The sequence below is a fragment of the Nansenia antarctica genome (genome assembly GCF_963989245.1).
Source record: "Nansenia antarctica genome assembly, chromosome: 17".
NCBI classification, from domain to species: Eukaryota; Metazoa; Chordata; class Actinopteri; order Argentiniformes; family Microstomatidae; genus Nansenia; species Nansenia antarctica.
Genome location: NC_137687.1, coordinates 19,821,836 through 19,842,028, shown reverse-complemented (window position 1 = coordinate 19,842,028; position 20,193 = coordinate 19,821,836). Strand labels below are relative to the sequence as shown.

Genomic DNA, 20,193 nt, shown 5'->3' with positions numbered 1-20,193 from the left:
AATAAAACGGATTAAACGAACCTGTGATGATGTGTTAATTATGAATGAATAAATTGAATCACTAAACAAAATGCTAAGCAATGATATAGTATGATAAAACTTGATTTAATTACTTGAACAAAGGTCAAATGTCATTAACAATCATATGGTTTAAAGTGTAAAGGATACAGAGTGCGCCGTCACTCCGGCGGAGTGTGTGCAAATTGAAAGATAATTGCTCAGGGATTCATATTGAAGTATTTGTATTTGTATTGAAGTAATTGACAGGGAATAAAGTAAACTGCAGCAAGCTTTGAGTCAATAAGTCAATAGAGATAAGAGATTAAGATTATAGTGTTATTCTGTAAAGATATGGTTTGTGATATCCTGTGAGGTACAGGATCACGTAATGCGAATGTGAGATATTTGACAAAGTACGTAACGATAAATTGGTTGTAGCAAGGAAGCATAAGGGGATACTGTTAAAAGTAGAATGTTAAAGACGGTTGTGTGAATAAGATATTATTAGCACAAGAATGGGTGGGGTATGTAATTTGAAAGGTGATTAAAGATTGTGTTAATGTTAAACGTAAAACAGATTTAACTGACTGTGTGACTTGAGAGGGAAAACAGGATTCAGTTGGACATCGGAGTGGTAATTAAGAGATGATTTATGGTGCGTTGACAGTTGACACGCAGTAACAGGAATGTATGGTTGTAAAACAGCAATTTGAGACGAGCGAGACAGAAATAGTGACAGAAAGAGGGGAGGTGTTTTTACAGCACAAAACGAGGGGAGAGAACGGACTGTGGTTGTGACATAATTGACTTTATGATCAGTAAATGACAAAACAAATTTGAAGAAAAATAAGGTATTAAGCTCTATCACGACAGTTTTAAGACTGATTTATTTTTTAAACTAACAACGTGTGCTGTGATTAAATATGGGGAATCAGGCCAGTGTAGCGAAAATCAAGCCGATCAAAAAGATTTATCTTAGGAATAAATCGGAGAATGATTTACCTAAAAAGGAGAGAAAAGCTCTTAAAAAGCTATTAAGTACGAACCCTCATTTAAAAAATATACCAATTAAAAATAAAGCTGATCTATCCCCACGAGAGTGGATGATTTTGAAATTGGGAATATATTACGTTGAACCATTTCTAGGCAACCTGTCTGAATGGTCAGATGACTTATACCCCAATCAAGGAAGTTTTGATAAGGATAAATTAGAAATTGTTAATGATTATTTGGGATCAAATAATGCAATTGTCAACCCACAATGGAACCTTCAATACATGACAGAAGTATATATTGCGTGGATGCTAATGGCAAAACAATGGCCAGGTAATATAATAAGACAGAAAAAACGTAATGAGAAAAAGAAATGTATCATTGAAGGAAAAAGAGTTCCTGGTGGTAAAACCACAATACTGAATGTCAAAAGAGTTCCAGAATGTGAACCGTTCATTTGATAATTATTTGCTAATCCGAACGTTGATTGATTTATTGTGTATTATCGTTTATTGAGGCTATAGGAGGATAGCACTGTTTACCTTTGACAGGATGTTAAAGTATTCCTGACTGATTGATTGCTATAGAATAACATTGTTTTACAGAATGTTCATCTGTTGTTTACTTTAAGGAAAGACACGAAAAGGGGGAGATGTCATAATATGGACGTGACATTACGACAGACGTAAACCGATATGCGTGAGTTACGACAGTAGAGGACATATAAGGGATACTACGGTGTTTGTATGCATGTGTCTGGGAGCCGGGAGTACTCAATACATAAAGTTAACGAACCCTTGAGATATGGTGTGATAATAAAGATTACAAAATATCTCTACTACCACCTTGTATATTACACGAAGTACCGTCAAAATTGTGGGCATTACATGCTAATCATGTGGGCCTTTTGAACATAGAACCTTATAAAGCTATGATTAATCCTGATAAATATCCAGTGTATATTAAACAATACCCCCTTTCTAAGGAAAAGGAGGAAGGCATTAAGCCAGTAATTGAAAGCTTATTAGAACAAGGTGTCATCGCAAAGCAGAGTTCACCGAATAACACGCCTATTAACCCCATTTTAAAACCAGGCACTAACAACTATCGGTTTACACAGGACCTGAGAAAGGTCAATGAAGCCATAATTCCTCTGGACCCAGTGGTACCTGACACCAATTCTATCTTGACAGCACTGCCAGCAGACTCGAAATGGTACACAGTAGTGGATTTATCATCCGCATACTTTTCAATACCTGTACACAAAGACACACAAGGATTATTTGCATTCACATTTTTATCACAACAATACATTTGGCTTCGTCTACCCATGGGACTTATTGATAGTAGCGTCATTTATAGCAGAGCTGTAAATCAACACTTGTCGCATTTGACATTGCCATGTAACTCAGCACTTCTGACTTACGTTGACGACCTGTTAATAGCAGCAACTGACAGACAAGGATGCATTGAGGACTCAATCGTACTTCTGAAGCACCTGGCTGAGGGAGGGCACAGAGCTTCGCTATCAAAACTGCAATTTTGCATGGAATCTGTCAATTATTTGGGATATGTACTGAAAAATGGCTGCCGCTTCCTATCACCTGACAGAGTCAAGGCAATCAAAGACATGGAGAAACCACGGACTAAGACTGAATTACTTTCTTTCCTGGGATTAGTAAATTACTGCAGGAACTGGCTAGCTGAATATGCTATTTATGATGCGGTACTGAGGAAGGCCACATTAAAGACAGCGCCTAACACCATTCTATGGGATGAGGACAAGAAACAAGCTTTCAGACATATCAAATTCCTGCTATGTCACAGTCCCGCTCTAGGACTGCCGGATTATAACCTGATCTTCCACCTGTACACTGCAGATGATGGTGACGTGGTATCGGCAGTGCTAGCGCAACTACATGGCGATTCAATGCGACCTGTGGCGTATTTCAGCAAAAAATCTACCACAAATTGTAAAGGGGATGTCCAATTGCCTCCGAGCTGTAGCAGCCGCGGCAATTATGGTAGACAAATCACAAGTCATTGTTTTGGCCCACCCTATGACGTTACATACATCACATACGGTTAATACAATACTACGGAATATTACAACACAACACATGACGAGCCAAAGACGGAGTAATTACGAACACATTTTGACTGGCACACATAACCTTACGATTTCGACCACAACACACACGAACCCTGCATTACATTTGAAAACATTACTACATGGAGATTCACAAGTCCAAAGTGAAAAGGAGAGTGAACATGACTGTATGGAATTGATTAATGCAACAAGCAGTGTAAGAACGGACTTACAGCAGACGATACTTGAACATAACGACATGATTTTGTATTGTGACGGCAGTGCAATGAGACCTGACGACAAGACAACTTTAGCTGCATATGCAATAGTTGACGAAAACGGTCATTGCATTGAGGCATACAGACTACCAGTTTCATCAGCACAAGCAGCTGAATTAATAGCACTAACAAGAGCATGTAAATATGCTAAAGACAAAGATGTATCCGTGTTTACCGATTCAAAATACGCATTTTCAGTTGCACATGACTTTAGCAAAATCTGGGAAAACAGAGGTTTCATCACTACTGCAGGAAAGCCAATACAACATGCTATTTTAGTAAAGGAACTGTTGGAAGCACTGATGCTTCCAGCACGAATTGCCATAGTTAAGTGCAAAGGCCATTCCAGAGAAAATTCAGAGGTGGCAAGAGGAAACAACTTGGCAGACAAACATGCCCAAAATGCAGCATTACATGGATCGCCTGCACCATGGTTGGAACACGTGACCATGGCAGTATTAACAACAGACCCACCATTCACCACTGATGCATTGTTATCGTTCCAAGATCAAGCAGATCAATCAGAAATTATATTGTGGGAAAGGAAAGGATGCATCAGAGATGACATAGGCTTATGGAAATTTACGGATGAACGAATTGCCTTACCAAAAATAGCATATGAAGCACTCATATCGTTCATACATGGCCCAACACACATAGGGTACAAAGGAGTGACAGAATACATATCGAAGTTGTTTTTTACAATTGGTCTTGAAAAACAAGTAAGACATTTCATTCATAAATGTTTAGTTTGCGCAAGATGTAATCCAAACATTAACCCTGCTAAACGACAACATTTACCTAAGCCAGAAGGACCATGGCAACAGTTGCAAATTGATTTCTCTCACATGCCAAAATGTAGAGGTTTTTCATATCTATTGGTAATTGTTGATAGATTTTCAAAATGGACAGAAGCGTTTGCAACAAGGAAAGAAAATGCGCAAACAGTTGTAAAATGCCTAATGGAACACATTATACCTCGATTCGGAATCCCCACAGGGATCGACTCAGATAACGGGACACCCTTCACATCTAGGGTTACCAAACTGTTGGCAGCAGCACTAGGGATAAAATGGACGTTCCACATACCTTACAACCCACAGAGTTCTGGCCAAGTCGAAAGGACCAACAGGACTATAAAAGATAAATTAATGAAATTGCACCAAGCAAGACAGGTCAATTGGATAGAGGGTCTTCCAATAGCACTTATGTCAATTCGAGCTATGCCAAACGCATGCACTGGCCTGTCACCTCATGAAGTTTTGATGGCACGTCCTTTTCCCCTAGGTGCATTGATGAAGGAGACAGCGGCTATTGACATAACACAATTGCAAGAATTGCAACAGAACTATGTTAAACACTTGTGCCACTTTGTTTGTAGATATTCCCAACAGGTGACTGATTCGTTGCCTTCACCAGGTGAAAAGCCGATTCACGATTTCCAAGCAGGAGACTACGTCCTGGTAAAAAGTCTCAAACCGGTAACGCTAGGAGGTGAACCAAGGTACGGCCCACCTACCCAAATATTATTGACCACCCGAACGGCGGTTAAGGTAACAAGCCAGCCGCAATGGGTACATGCTTCTAGGCTGAAAGCAGCCCCCCCCCCTTAGCACTCCCAAATTAGATTAACTGAGTGACGGGGAGGAGATAGAATGACACACACACACACACACACACACACACACACACACACACACACATACACACACACAACAGGAACATTTAATATAACCCAGAACATTTGTGACAAGTATCTCTGCTATGATGATCTTTCTTTCTGAAATGTTGTATGTTAAGATCACAGAACCAGATGACAAGTGACACCAAACAAGGAATGGAACAAAAGCATCAAACAATCAGAGCCACGCTATGGATTATGGGAATGGCCGCGATGCTTACGGTCATATATACATTTATATTCATGTGTATTAACAAACGAGAGACGGGAGTGAATGACAAAACTAATGATACGCTCATGCGCATGAAACGTAACATACAAAGGATTGAATCCATGACTAACATTGGCACTTTGGACAACACACCTATGACTGAGGACGAAATGCACTGTTTCTGGTACCCACTAAGGACCTCAGGTAGAAAATCGTTCTACATCGATAATGTGACTTTCATCGCTCTAAATGAGGGATCGGTACATGTCAATGTGAAACTCAGATCCCTAGAGGGAGAGAATCTTCACATATTACCATTATCACTCCCAGCAATGGGCGCATCGACACCTACCAATGAGTTTTGCAACACATTGTGGAAAAAATTACTACCTGATTTCCCGGTACAAAGAGACTTAGAGACATTTGACAATGTGCCGATAGTACGCACGATTGCTAGACAACAACAACGACCTTTGACTTGTGTAGACCCTATTAAAAGCTACCAGACGCTGCACGACGTGGGGATCAACCTAGCGTGCCCTGACAAGCGGATATTCTTAGATGTCAACAAACCATGGCCTGCCACAGACTATATCATTTGGATGTGTGGAGAAAATGTCTACACTTATCTGCCCAGTTTCTGGCATGGTCGATGTGCACCTTATTGGTCTGACAACATTGATAATGACAAAATCAGGAAAATGGGACTAGGACAAGACCAAAGTGACAATTTCAAACATGACACACCAGACGAAATACGAGTGATTGACTATAATGAAGTTGGCCTGAAGCAAGAAGACACTCACCCATTTGCATCTAACTTGTGGTATAAAACAATGACAAGCAAAGTTAGAAAACTAACACCGAACTCATGTTACGCATGCTCTATGTTTCCTCAATCAACAGTAGAATTATTTCCATCTTATGCAGTGCCACTCACTGATGACAAGGGGTTATCAACACTATGTGTCCTAGCATACCACTACATATTGCAGGTACATCCAGCCACTACAGGACAATACTACACTGGCGCAACCGCTAGACCCATTGTCCAACCCAATAGTGTATACATAGGTAAGACGACTAAACTGTCCGTCATGGAACAAGGGCAAGTGAAAGAAGTGATTTCATACATAATCCATTCTAACATATCTGTACGACAGGATAATGGCGTTGATACAGACTACACACAGGCAAACTCCTACACCACTTTGGATTACTTCCCATCACTAACTGGATGTCACACACTATTTAGGAACAGCATCCTGAATGTACCTAGTGATTTGGCCACTAAACCTACGAAAATATCTGCTACGGTTAATGACTCAGCAGTATTTGATGTATGTGTGATGGGACAGCCCACCGAGGACACCGGAGCCACGGATGTCGGCTATTTATATCCCACAAAATGCAAACACTTTTTCGACTACCGCCACAACGCAGTAAAGATATCTAAGATTGGCACGGTAGAGATTCCAGGTTTCCTTTGGTGTTGTGGAAACCAGGTTTGGACAAACCTACCACCAAGGTTTCGTGGGATCTGTGGAATGTGCATGTTGAATGACCTGGTGTATTTAGTTGAACCCATAGAATACGAAGACAACGACTTGACAACACGCAATAGCAGTAGACGACAGAAAAGGCAGAGTAATGAGGTAGAGGGGTACATACACTTGAAAAACACTGACCCAAAAAAGTTGGCCGACAAGTATTACAAGCTACCTGAAGAGTCTAGAATCTTCACACATGCACAACTAGTGTTCAAGTCCATATTTTGGAATACCGAGTTACAGTATGCCAACCATTACTTGATAGCATTAACCCGGCATGACCTTTCCCAAGTGGCCAACGCGACTCTAATGGGATTTCAAGCTTTAAGCAGCGAAATTGCTACCATAAGACAATTCACCATTGACAACCGCATTGCCCTAGATTCGATTACAGCCGCACAAGGAGGAGTATGCGCCATTGTAGGATCAGACACCTGTTGCACATATTTACCCTCAATGTCAGAAGGTTTGGGTAACTTGTCCAATGCTATTAGGAACATTAAGAGAATTCAACAGGGTATAGTTAGAACTAACAGAGAAGCCAGAGAAGGAGGAGGATATGGATCAGAAGTATTCGAGTACCTTGCAAAATTCTTCAATGGAAACACAACACTAACATGGATTATGGGACTCATAACACCAGTGATAATAATCATGATGATTATTATTGTGATCATGGGATGCTGCTTTCCGATTTTCCGTGCACTCATTATGCGATCCATGAATGTCACAACTAACATGCCAATGATTGCAACCAGAGACATTCATGTGAACTTTGCACAAAGAAGACAGAGCCCTACATCAAGCTCTGATACCTCATCAACAGAAGGAGAAAGGGAGAAAGCAGAGCAAAAGTGAAAGTATGGTGTGAATGAAATAATTTCTACTATGAGTCTCTCAATAACACAGCAACAAGAGAAAAGGGGTCAACCAAGGCTAGAAGCAGACGGCCATGGGAATCGTCGTCTCAGATAGTGCCTCATGCGACCAGGAAAAGCATGAGGTCCCTCTGTTGAAGACCGACAACAATCAAGATAACAAAACAACCTCCAGTTTGTGAAAAACATGCATAAGTGTAAACAAATCATGGAAGATATAGTCAATTTGCTGTGAATTATAATCTCAAGTAACGCACGGAATGAATAGAATTAAAAAATATAACTGTTATATGCAAATTGAGTGCTTAGACATAGTAATAAGAGCCTATTTGGATATTTTCTCCTTCAAACATCAAAAGGTTTTTATCCAAAGAAGGCAATTATTAACTAGAGTAGGTTAACCATGGACGACCTTTTACTCATCTTTAAGTAAATTGAGGGATGAGACGTTTGATCGGCCATTGAGGCATGACTGGGGGCTCACATTTGCCTACGGGAAGAGATCATTTAATGATGTCCCCGGGGGGGGAATGTGAGGTTTCAGCCATGTGACAGTAAGAAATATTGATCATATAATTACAAATAATTTCCCAGATTAGAGGGAAAAAAAAGAGTGGATTGTTATGATGTGTTTTCATAAGTGTGCATAGATAATTTGTAGACATTAAAACATGAACTCACTAGGCAGCTCTCTTGTGTGAAACTGCTGGCTAGGCTAACATATCTGGGTCACGAAAGTAGGTCAAATAGCCAGCAAGGGAGAGTGGGTCAAGAGGTCAATATATTTAGGGAAAGTCAGGAATCGTATGACCAGAGTTGCCAGGCAAAACAGCCCGTTCATGAGTGACAACTACACAGCTGAGGGCTAACTCAGCAGTTATTTGGACCATAAGACTGGGTGCATGGGAGGAGAGGTCCATTCATGATTGTAAACGCATGAAACAAGATGAATCTCTGATCAGACGAATAAACCTCTTCAAACTGTCCAACTGAGCTGACCTTTGGTGATTCCGATTGATTCATTCATTCATTGGGGACAAAGCATCATCTTATCAGTTAATGACTGAAATCAGCTCTTTAAGAGATTGTCAAAAGAGACTCTGAAAACGAAACGTTGATAACTTTTGAGCAAAAGGCTGCACACACGTAATTTAAGTTGCTCTGATTGTCTTTTAGAGTTACATTATAGGAGTTTCGTATATTTTGGTATCTGTTACTGCTAAAAATGAAGAAGAGTTCTTGAGCAAATTTAAGACTGTTTATTCAAAAAAGCAGGTTACACAGCATGGCTCTCTCTGGAGCTGTTCATCTGAATCGGTCACAGGATATGAAGAAAAGAGACAGAATTTGTGTGTGTACAGGATTTTATACCCCCCCGTGTCACTGTCGCCGAGCCAACCAAAACAGAGATATGGTCTTCTAACCAATGATGTCCCGTTCTATGTGTTGTTAACATCTGTTAATGATCAGTGTCTCCAGGCTATCCACGTCATTTTAATTTGGTCAGATACAAAGTTGCCAGAGGAGACATAGTAGGATCCCACTATCCCCTCATCCTCTGATCTTATTATCAGGGGCCATCCCAAGGACTCCCCGGGCTCATTCCGTGCGTTGTCTTCCATAACCCCATGGTCTAATTCAATTCCAATGCAATTCACCCTATGGTCTAATACAATTCTAATGCAATTCATCCTATGGGCGTCTTGCTGGCTCGGGCCCTAATGCAATTATATCTACCCGTGATGATATTACAGCCCCCGCAGATGCTGGTCAAAAGGCCGGTCAAAAGGCCAGATGGGCATGTTCACAATCTATCCATTGTGTGTCAGAGAGCATGAAATACACGACAGGAGCATTCAACAACAAGTCAAAATGTGCTCCAGAAAGGCAGAAAACAACACTTTGATATAACTTGAGAACGAATGCAAAAAACAGTCCACTCTCAGAACAGGCCGCTTGGACACTTTCAGAACAGCTCTGTTAATGACTGAAATCAGCTCTCTAAGGGATTGTCAAAAGAGACTCTGAAAACGAAACGTTGATAACTTTTGAGCAAAAGGCTGCATTGTCTCAGGTGTAGAATGAACTGGTCTCCATTGTCTCAGGTGTAGAATGATTACTTATGCTGATTTTCTCAGATGGACCCCTCCCCCAGTTCTTGTGCCTCAAAGGTAATTTCAACATATACAATATTAACACAATTAAACCTTTATAATGTATATTTGGTCCCCCACAGGGATATCCACCATACTCACAGCCTAGCAGTGCATTTATATTTTTGGTGTTTAGCAGACGCCTTATTCCAAAGCAACTTACAATCATACATTTGACTAAGTGAGTGAATCATCTGTCCAACAGGACAAGTAGTCTATGCATAGGCCAGGGTCCATTGGCAGTCGTTGTGCTAGAAGAACGAAGATTTATAGACATTGGTGAAATGGTACAAGGGGGTAGTAGATGTCTCAGGAGAAACAGTATGGGGGAGGGGGGGAATGCAGGTGTCTCAGGAGACACAGTGCTGGGGGGTAGTAGATGTCTCTGGAGAAACAGTATTGGGGGGGGGGGGGGGAATGCAGATGTCTCAGGAGGAGCAGTATAGGTGTAGCCTGAAGAGATGAGTCTTCATTCTCTGACAGATGATGGGGTGTGACTCTGCAGTTCTGACAGCCATGGGAAGTTCATTCCACCAGGGGGCTGTAGTGAGCATAGTGAAGAGACGTGACTGAGCAGCGTCACTGCCGCATTGGCGTAGAGGTGGTGGGGCCAGTCGGCCAGCAGAGGTGGAGAGCGGAGTGAATGGCCTGAAGTTACCCCCCAAACTTAAGCCCGTTTACGCCACTCCTCCACCTCTGCTGGGGGACTGGTCCCACCACCTCAACGCCAACACGGCAGTCACGCTGCCCGGTCACATCTCTTCACTACACTCGCTCTCTGCTGGTGGAATGAGCTTCCCACTGGTTTCAGAACTGCAGAGTCACTCCCCATCTTCCGTCGGAGACTGAAGACCTCCATCTCTTCAGGTTACATCTTAACTGCTCCTCCTGAGACATCTACTACCTCCCAGCACTGTGTCTCCTGAGACACCTGCTTTCCCCTCTACTGTGTCTCCTAAGATGTCTACTTTCCATTGTCTCAGGTGTAGAATGATTACTTATGAACTGGTCTCCATTGTCTCAGGTAAATAATGATTACTTATGAACTGGTCTCCATTGTCTCAGGTATAGAATGAACTGGTCTCCATTGTCTCAGGTATAGAATGAACTGGTTTCCATTGTCTCAGGTGTAGAATGAACTGGTCTCCATTGTCTCAGGTGTAGAATGATTTCTTATGCTGATTTGCTCAGACAGACCCCTCCCCCAGTTCTTGTGCCTCAAAGGTAATTACAATATATATACAATATTAACACAATTAAACCTTTACAATGTATATTTGATCCCCCACAGTAATATCCACCATACTCACAGCCCAGCACTACATTTACATGTTTGGCATTTAGCAGACGCCTTATTCCAAAGTAAGTAAGTAAGTAAGTAAGTGAATCATCTATCCAACAGTCATAGCAGGAAAAGTAATCTATGCATAGGCCAGGGTCCATTGGCAGTCGTCGTGCTAGAAGAAGGAAGATTTGTAGACATTGGTGAAATTGTACAAGGGGGTAGTAGATGTCTCTAGAGAAACAGTATTGGGGGGGGAATGCATGTGTCTCGGTAGACACAGTGCTGGGGGGTAGTAGATGTCTCAGGAGAAACAGTATGGGGGGGGGGGATGCAGGTGTCTCAGGAGACACCGTGCTGGGGGGTAGTAGATGTCTCAGGAGAAACAGTATGGGGGTGGGGGATGCAGGTGTCTCAGGAGACACCGTGCTGGGGGGTAGTAGATGTCTCAGGAGGAGCAGTATTGGGGTGGGGGGGGGGGGTGGTGGATGCAGGTGTCTCAGTAGACACAGTGCTCAGGGGTAGTAGATGTCTCAGGGGGAGCAGTATAGGTGCAGCCTGAAGAGATGAGTCTTCATTCTCTGACAGATGATGGGGTGTGACTCTGCAGTTCTGACAGCCATGGGAGGTTCATTCCACCAGGGCGCAGTAGTGAGCATAGTGAAGCGATGTCACTGGGCAGCGTCACTGCCGCATTGGCGTAGAGGTGGTGGGGCCAGTCGGCCAGCAGAGGTGGAGAGCGGAGTGAATGGGCTGAAGTTACCCCCCCAAACTTAAGCCCGTTTACTCCACTCCTCCACCTCTGCTGGGGGATTGGTCCCACCACCTCTACGCCAACGCGGCAGTCACGCTGCCCGGTCACGTCTCTTCACTACACTCGCTCCCTGCTGGTGGAATGAGCTTCCCACTGGTTTCAGAACTGCAGAGTCACTCCCCATCTTCCGTCGTAGACTGAAGACCTCCATCTCTTCAGGTTACATCTTAACTACTCTTCCTGAGACATCTACTACCCCCCAGCACTGTGTCTACTGAGACACCTGCTTTCTCCTCTACTGTGTCTCCTAAGATGTCTACTTTCCATTGACTCAGGTGTAGAATGAACTGGTCTCCATTATCTCAGGTGTAGAATGAACTGGTCTCCATTGTCTCAGGTGTAGAATGATTACTTATGAACTGGTCTCCATTGTCTCAGGTGTAGAATGAACTGGTCTCCATTGTCTCAGGTGTAGAATGAACTGGTCTCTATTGTCTCAGTTGTAGAATGATTACTTATGAACTGGTCTCCATTGTCTCAGGTGTAGAATGATTACTTATGAACTAGTCTCCATTGTCTCAGGTGTAGAATGATTTCTTATGAACTAGTCTCCATTTTCTCAGGTTTAGAATTATTTCTTATGAACTGGTTTCCATTGTCTCAGGTGTAGAATGATTACTTATGAACTGGTCTCCATTGTCTCAGGTGTAGAATGATTACTTATGCTGATTTGCTCAGACAGACCCCTCCCCCAGTTCCTGTGCCTCAAAGGTAATTTCAATATATACAATATTAACACAATTAAACCTTTACAATGTATATTTGATCCCCCACAGGGATATCCACCCTACTCACAGCCCAGCACTGCATTTACATGTTTGGCATTTAGCAGACACCTTATTCCGAAGCAACTTACAATAATACATTTGACTAAGTAAGTGAATCACCTATCCAACAGTCATAGCAGGAAAAGTAGTCTATGCATAGGCCAGGGTCCATTGGCAGTCGTCGTGCTAGAAGAACAAAGATTTATAGACATTGGTGAAATCGTACAAGGGGGTAGTAGATGTCTCAGGAGAAACGGTATTGGGGGGGGGGGGGAGGGGTGCAGGTGTCTCAGGAGAGACAGTGCTGGGGGGTAGTAGATGTCTCAGGAGGGGCAGTATAGGTGTATCCTGAAGAGATGGAGGTCTTCAGTCTCTGACAGATGATGGGGTGTGACTGCAGTTCTGACAGCCATGTGAAGTTCATTCCACCAGGGGGCAGTAGTGAGTCTAGTGAAGACATGTGACTGAGCAGCGTCACTGCCGCATTGGCGTAGAGGTGGTGGGGCCAGTCGGCCAGCAGAGGTGGAGAGCGGAGTGAATGGGCTGAAGTTACCCCCCCAAACATAAGCCTGTTTACTCCACTCCTCCACCTCTGCTGGGGGACTGGTCCCACCACCTCTACGCCAACGCGGCAGTCACACCTGCCCTGTCACGTCTCTTCACTACACTCGCTCCCTGCTGGTGGAATGAGCTTCCCACTGGTTTCAGAACTGCAGAGTCACTCCCCATCTTCCGTCGTAGACTGAAGACCTAGGGGTAGTGGTGGTCTAGTGGATAGTGAGTTGGACTGTGATCGGAAGGTTGTGAGTTCAAATCCCGCCTGAAACCACACCACTACTAGTGTGTCCTTGAGTAAGGCACTTAGCCCTCAGTTACTCCAGGGGGAATGTCCCTGTAATTCCTAATTGTAAGTCGCTTTGGATTAAAAGCGTCTGCTAAATGGCCAAATTAATTAATTAATTAAGACCTCCATCTCTTCAGGTTACATCTTAACTGCTCCTCCTGAGACATCTACTACCCCCCAGCACTGTGTCTCCTGAGACACCTGCTTTCCCCTCTACTGTGTCTCCTAAGATGTCTACTTTCCACTGTCTCAGGTGTAGAATGATTACTTATGAACTGGTCTTCATTGTCTCAGGTGTAGAATGAACTGGTCTGCATTGTCTCAGGTGTAGAATGAACTGGTCTGCATTGTCTCAGGTGTAGAATGAACTGGTCTGCATTGTCTCAGGTGTAGAATGATTACTTATGAACTGGTCTTCATTGTCTCAGGTGTAGAATGAACTGGTCTGCATTGTCTCAGGTGTAGCATGAACTGGTCTGCATTGTCTCAGGTGTAGAATGATTACTTATGAACTGGTCTTCATTGTCCCAGGTGTAGAATAGTTGCTGAACTGGTCTCCATTGTCTCAGGTAAAGAATGATTACTTATGAACTATGTGACATCAGAAGGGTACGTGACCCATACCCTTACCCTTACCCGGCCAATGTTGTCAACCACCACAATCAGAACTACTTGTCCTAGATAAATACGTTGTTACCCTGTAGTGACCCTAAGACATATATAGGGATTTCAAAGGTAAGTGAATCGTCTATGCGTCAGCCATCATAAGAAAAAAGTGCCATCATTGGCAGTCACAATGCTCCTTGTAGCCTAATGCATGGAACGGAATGAGGAATGGTGTCAAACACACATCTATTGTTGCTCTCTGTGCTGTAAACACTGTGTAAACACTGTGTATTTGTTAGTATGACTATCACATCTAAGACAATTCTAAGTGTTCTAGAATCGTTATGTATTTCTAGTGTTTGTTTCACTAGTTCATGATGTTAGAATTATAAGGTTCTATCTATATTATTAATGCCTGTGTGGTGTTATTTTTAAATGTTGACATTTTTGAGTTAGTAATTCATAAAATACAAAGGTTCCATCTCACAAAACATAATGGAATGTAAAAACGTTGACGCTCAATATCTCTGAACTGCCCTAAACGGAGATAGAACCTTATCATTCTAAGCTCACAAATGTGTTCTAGAATCGTTATGTATTTCCAGTGTTCCAGTGTTCCACTAGTTCTCATCTGTCCTGCAGGAGAGTGGCAGCAGTGAGGTGGTGTTCATGCAGCTGGAACTGGGGAGTCTGGAGTCCGTGCGCTGCTTCGCTGAGACCTTCCTGAAGACGGAGCCCAGGCTGGACCTGCTCATCAACAATGCAGGTGAGTTCTGAAGAGGGAGGGAGGGAGGGAGGGAGACAGAGAGAGAAAGGGAGGTAGAAAAAGAGAGAGAGAGAGAGAGAGAGAGGGAGGGAGAGAGAGGGAGAGGGAGAGTGAAAGGAAGGAAGGGAGGGAGAAAGAAAGACGGAGACAGAGAGAAAGGGAGGTAGAGGGAGAGAGAGGGAGAGTGAAAGGAAGGGAGGGAGGGAGAAAGAAAGATGGAGAGAGAGAGAAAGGGAGGTAGAGGGAGAGAGAGGGAGAGGGAGAGTGAAAGGAAGGAAGGGAGGGAGGGAAATGGGGCAGATGTTTGAATGCAAAAGCATTTGTCCTCTAAACTAAATTTTTACAAAAATGGAGATAGAACCTTTATAATTCTAACGTCACGCTTTGGCCTCTCTTCTCCTCTTTCAGGGATGATGGGACTCGGCCGCACGGGCGACGGCTTCGGTGCGGCGTTCGGCGTCAACCACCTGGGTCACTTCCTGCTGACCTCGCTACTGCTGGACCGGTTGAAGCGGTGCGGTCCGAGCCGCGTGGTCAACGTGTCGGGCCTCCTGCACCGCCTGGGCACCCTGGACTTCGCCCTGATTGGCTCCCGCAAAGACCTGGTCCCCCCGGGTCAGTCTGCCTGGCAGAGCCTCAGGGCCTATGCAACAGCAAGCTGTGCAACGTCCTCTTCACGCGCGAGCTGGCTAACCGTCTGGAGGGGGCGGAGGTCACCTGCTACAGCCTCCACCCAGGTCAGTGGGGCTTTGACCCAACCTGGAAGTCGTGACGTTACAATTATAAGGTTCTAGGATCTCTATTTTTGGTCAAAATTTAGTTTTTTTACATAATCTGATCCATTAGGTGTTTATTAATGCCTGTGTGGTGTTATTTTTAAAATGTTGAAATTGTTGAGTTAGTAATTCATAAAAGGTTCCATCTCACAAAACATAATGGATGTAAAAACGTTGACGCTCAATATCTCTGAACTGCCCTAAACGGAGATAGAACCTTATCATTCTAAGCTCACGAAGTGGTGATGGTAATGCTAATGATGCTAATGCTACCAATCAAGTCAATGAAGACAGTTAATCCCAATCTGTTTTGATCTTTTCTCTCTCCTCCCCCTGGCAGGAGTCGTCGACACTGACATATGTCGCAACCTGAGCCTGTGGCAAAGACTTCCCCTGTGGCTCTGCTCCAAGCTCTTCTTCCTGGACGCAGAGGCGGGGTCCCAGACCACCCTGCACTGTGCCCTCCAGGAGGGCCTGGAGCCCCTCAGCGGACGCTACTTCTCTTCCTGCGGCCTACAGGATGTGGGCGCCAAGGGGCGGGACGACGCGGTGGCCAGGAAGCTCTGGGAAGTGAGTGAGAGGCTCGCCGGCCTATCATAAGAGGACTCGGGGACTCCAGTTTCAAGTTTGATTGTTACGTCACATTCTTAGGTTCCGAGAGTCAAATCCTTAGGTTCCGGATTCCTTGACATTCCTTGGCAGCACAATGCACAGGCCCTTGAGGCCCTGGCTCCGTCATTTGGACGGCCTCAGGTCGAACAGACTGTGGTTGGGATGGCTGGGATCTTTGAGGACACTTGTACCGTCAACACTGTCTTCCCAGGGATGCAAACACATGTATGGATAAAAAAGAGAGAGTTACCTGAAGAAAAACCCGAATGTGACGGTGTAATAACCATGTGACGAAGGCCTGTGCTATATGCTTAAATAAATAGGGAATTCTATTTAATGTTGTTAACCAGGGCCTAACATGCTACATCGATGCTACTGAATGTGGACGCGTTACAAACAACACACTACGAAACCAGAACTAAAATGAAAGAATTGTATTTTATTTGTATTAACAGAAAAAACGCCACAGGGGAACAAAGGGAACATGGAACGGTGCCAAAGAAAGTAAAAGGTTCTAACTACCTAACCTTAAACTACCTAACCACACCAGGTCTAATATAAACACATGGGGTGGCACCTGTTCCTAACCTAATGTCTATAACACAGGCGTCACTACGTGATGTATGTATGAGACACTAAGCTAAGAGTAAGAAAGATGTAAGCTAGGCCTAATTTATTGTTTCTTTCATTGTTCACAACCAGCGACAACAAAGTGAATGAATAAAAAATATAATTCCTGCTTTTTGCCTTTATAGTGGTATTTTTTCTTCAGTTAACACAGATACTGTGATGTATCGCTGATGGATTGTCTTACTATGTATCGATTATCGCAGAATCTCTGTATCGTGATACCATCGGTATCGTACCGTGAGTTACCCTGTGATTCCCACCACCCCTAATGTGAGCTGTGACCAGGCGTTAAACAGGCGGCTCACCTGTTCAGAGAGGGCACAGAGGGTGTGATTGGCCCTGTCTGAATACTCTGAAATAGCGCTTATCATTTCACTGATCTGAATGAGTACTGATTGATAGGTTCAGTTTCTGACATATTGCTTTTATCCGTCCATGCTACAAATAAGTTCATTGTTGCAACCAATTCTCATCTACAATTAAATATAATGATTGATGTAATATAGCTAATAAATACCGTTTTTTTGAAGAAACTTGTGTTCTGTAGTGTTTTACACACAATCAACAGGCAATGGATTTTAGTTAGAAGTATGTTAGAGAAATCTATACGGCGCACAGCCGGCAACGGTAGGCAGGGCAAGTAGTTATTTAGATGGGGCAAGTAGATTTGAGAAGTAGGCCTACTTGCCGTGCAGGGCAAGTAAGAAAAAACCTTAACGTCGAACCCTGGTGTGTGTGTGTGTGTGTGTGTGTGTGTGTGTGTGTGTGTTCTTCAGCTTCACAGCGACCGCAGGAGAACACGTGCAATGTATTGGCCCAGGGCAGGGGATTAATTAAATGAACCATTTTAGAGGAGTGACCCTGCATTTTCAAAAGAGATACAAGTATTATTATTATTACCATATGAAGGTTTGTGAAGGTTTGTTGAACCATGTTCAATTCAATGTCAAAGGCAGTGAACAGGTGGCAGTTATGATGTTTGCCAATTATTATTGATATCCAATCAGGACGGTCGTTTAAGGGTTAAGGAGTCAGCCTGCAGGATTCATCAACTACACTCAGGTCATGTTCTCACCCCTAAGGGGGTGTTCTCACTAGAACATTTGCTTCACTTGAAACAGAGTTTAGTATAAAGTTTGCTTTGCTCTGTGTCGTTTGGAGCTGTGAGAACGCGCATTCGAAGTCGCTCCCGCAGCAAACACCCCTCGGATGCTCCGCTTGAAAAGGGTGGTTTCTTCCGAAGCGAAACCACTAAAACAATTTTAGCCTTCTTATTGTTCCTGTGTATGTTTTGTTTATGTTGTCCCCTTTGTGTTTTTAATCATTGATGTTTCAAATTTGCACTTTTTGTATTTTGTTATTCTTGTATGTAAAGCACCCTGTGCATCCGTGCTGGGAAGGGTGCTATATAAATAAAGTTTTACTTACTTACTTACTTACACACGTGACATTGTTGTTGTTTATTGTTCTTCTTTGCAATTTATGGTGTCACATTCAATATTCAAAATTTAAAAATCACTTTATGTCATAGGAAGCTTGTAACAAAACAATTTCTGTTGGTCAATAAACCAAATATAGTCCGGGAGCCATGGGGTTGAACCTTGTTTTGTCGGGTAAATAAAAAATGTTTCTGCTGTTTCTTGTTGCTTGGGGGTACCTCTTCAACATACAGGAGGGTGCCCTGTGATATCATTTGAGCATTTTCAGATATTAACCCCTTCATGCCCAAAATGCCCAAATCTCAGAAAAATAGGTATTAGGTAGGTAACAAGAAACAGGTAATAAGTAACAAGAAACAGCAGAGAAAAAAACGTTACCCAACAAAACAAGGTTCATCAGAAAAGCAGGCTTTGGCTCCCGGACTAATAGCTTCCTGGTTCAGAAACAACAACCTGTCCTTCTCTTCTTCTTCTTGTTGTTTGGAGCTGCAGCCCTCCTCATAGGCTGAATGGCAGATGGAACCTCCCTGATAGGCTGAATGGCAGATGGAACCTCCCTGATAGGCTGAATGGCAGATGGAACCTCCCTGATAGGAGGGCTGGATGAGACATCCTCCTTAATAGTCTGGCGAGCTGCGTGAGAGGACTGGGCCTTAGATGGGCTGGGTTCTCCCTTGGCTGCATGGGTGGACTGCACCTGAGCTGAGATGGGCTCTGGAGGTGCTGTAGCTGGGCTCTGGAGGTGCTGTAGCTGTTTAAAGACCAGGTTCTGATAGGTCCAGATAGGCTGGCAGGCTGGGTGGGAGGACTGGACCTGAGATCTGATGGATTCTCCCATCTGGACCTGAGATCTGATGGGTTCTCCCATCTGGACCTTAGATGGGCTGTGTTCTCCCATCTGGACCTTAGATGGGCTGTGTTCTCCCATCTGGACCTTAGATGGGCTGGGTTCTCCCATCTGGACCTTAGATGGGCTGTGTTCTCCCATCTGGACCTTAGATGGGCTGGGTTCTCCCATCTGGACCTTAGATGGGCTGTGTTCTCCCATCTGGACCTGAGATGGGCTGGGTTCTCCCTTGGCTGCATGGGTGGACTGCACCTGAGATCTGATGGGTTCTCCCATCTGGAACTTAGATGGGCTGTGTTCTCCCATCTGGACCTTAGATGGGCTGTGTTCTCCCATCTGGACCTTAGATGGGCTGGGTTCTCCCATCTGGACGTTAGATGGGCTGGGTTCTCCCATCTGGACCTTAGATGGGCTGTGTTCTCCCATCTGGACCTTAGATGGGCTGGGTTCTCCCATCTGGACCTTAGATGGGCTGGGTTCTCCCAGGGCTGCGTGGGTGGGCTGGACCTGAGATGAGGTGGGCTTTGTCTGGAGGTCCTGTGCCGGGTCTCCCACGTACCTGGTGACGAGTCGGGGGAAGCCCCAGAGGCGATGGCTGTTTTTCCTCCGGATGTTTGACTCCAGCTTCTCTCTGGTCTCCTGGGAGATGAAGGGGATGGAAGCGGCCTACAGGAACACCATGATGGGCTTTCTCTCCGTTGCCGTGGCGACAGTCTGGCACAGGGATTTGGCACGCGGGCAGAAGGCCAGGGGTCCTATCCTGACGGTAGACGTCTTGGCCAGAGGGTGCGTGACCGCGTGGCGGGGGCATCGGAGTCTGGCGGGGAGGAGCATCCTGATGATGCAGATCATCCGTACTGCCTGCCTCCAGTGACGCAACGCAGAACTCTGGCTGGACTCCTCCAGGGGGCGCCTGGGGGGTTGCTGGGCCTCTGGGGGGCAATGCAGGCGGCGGTGGGTGTAGAGCGGAGTGTCCT

At 44.2% G+C, this 20,193-nt stretch overlaps 1 pseudogene across 1 annotated transcript; it reads left to right on the top strand.

Annotated features, from left to right (window-relative positions):
• The first annotated feature begins 14,116 nt into the window (after positions 1-14,116).
• On the top strand, positions 14,117-16,288 carry LOC308172476 (dehydrogenase/reductase SDR family member 13-like; annotated as a pseudogene). Its single transcript has 4 exons — positions 14,117-14,149; positions 14,789-14,912; positions 15,321-15,649; positions 16,029-16,288. The product of its transcript is annotated as a dehydrogenase/reductase SDR family member 13-like (transcript).
• Positions 16,289-20,193: the final 3,905 nt, after the last annotated feature.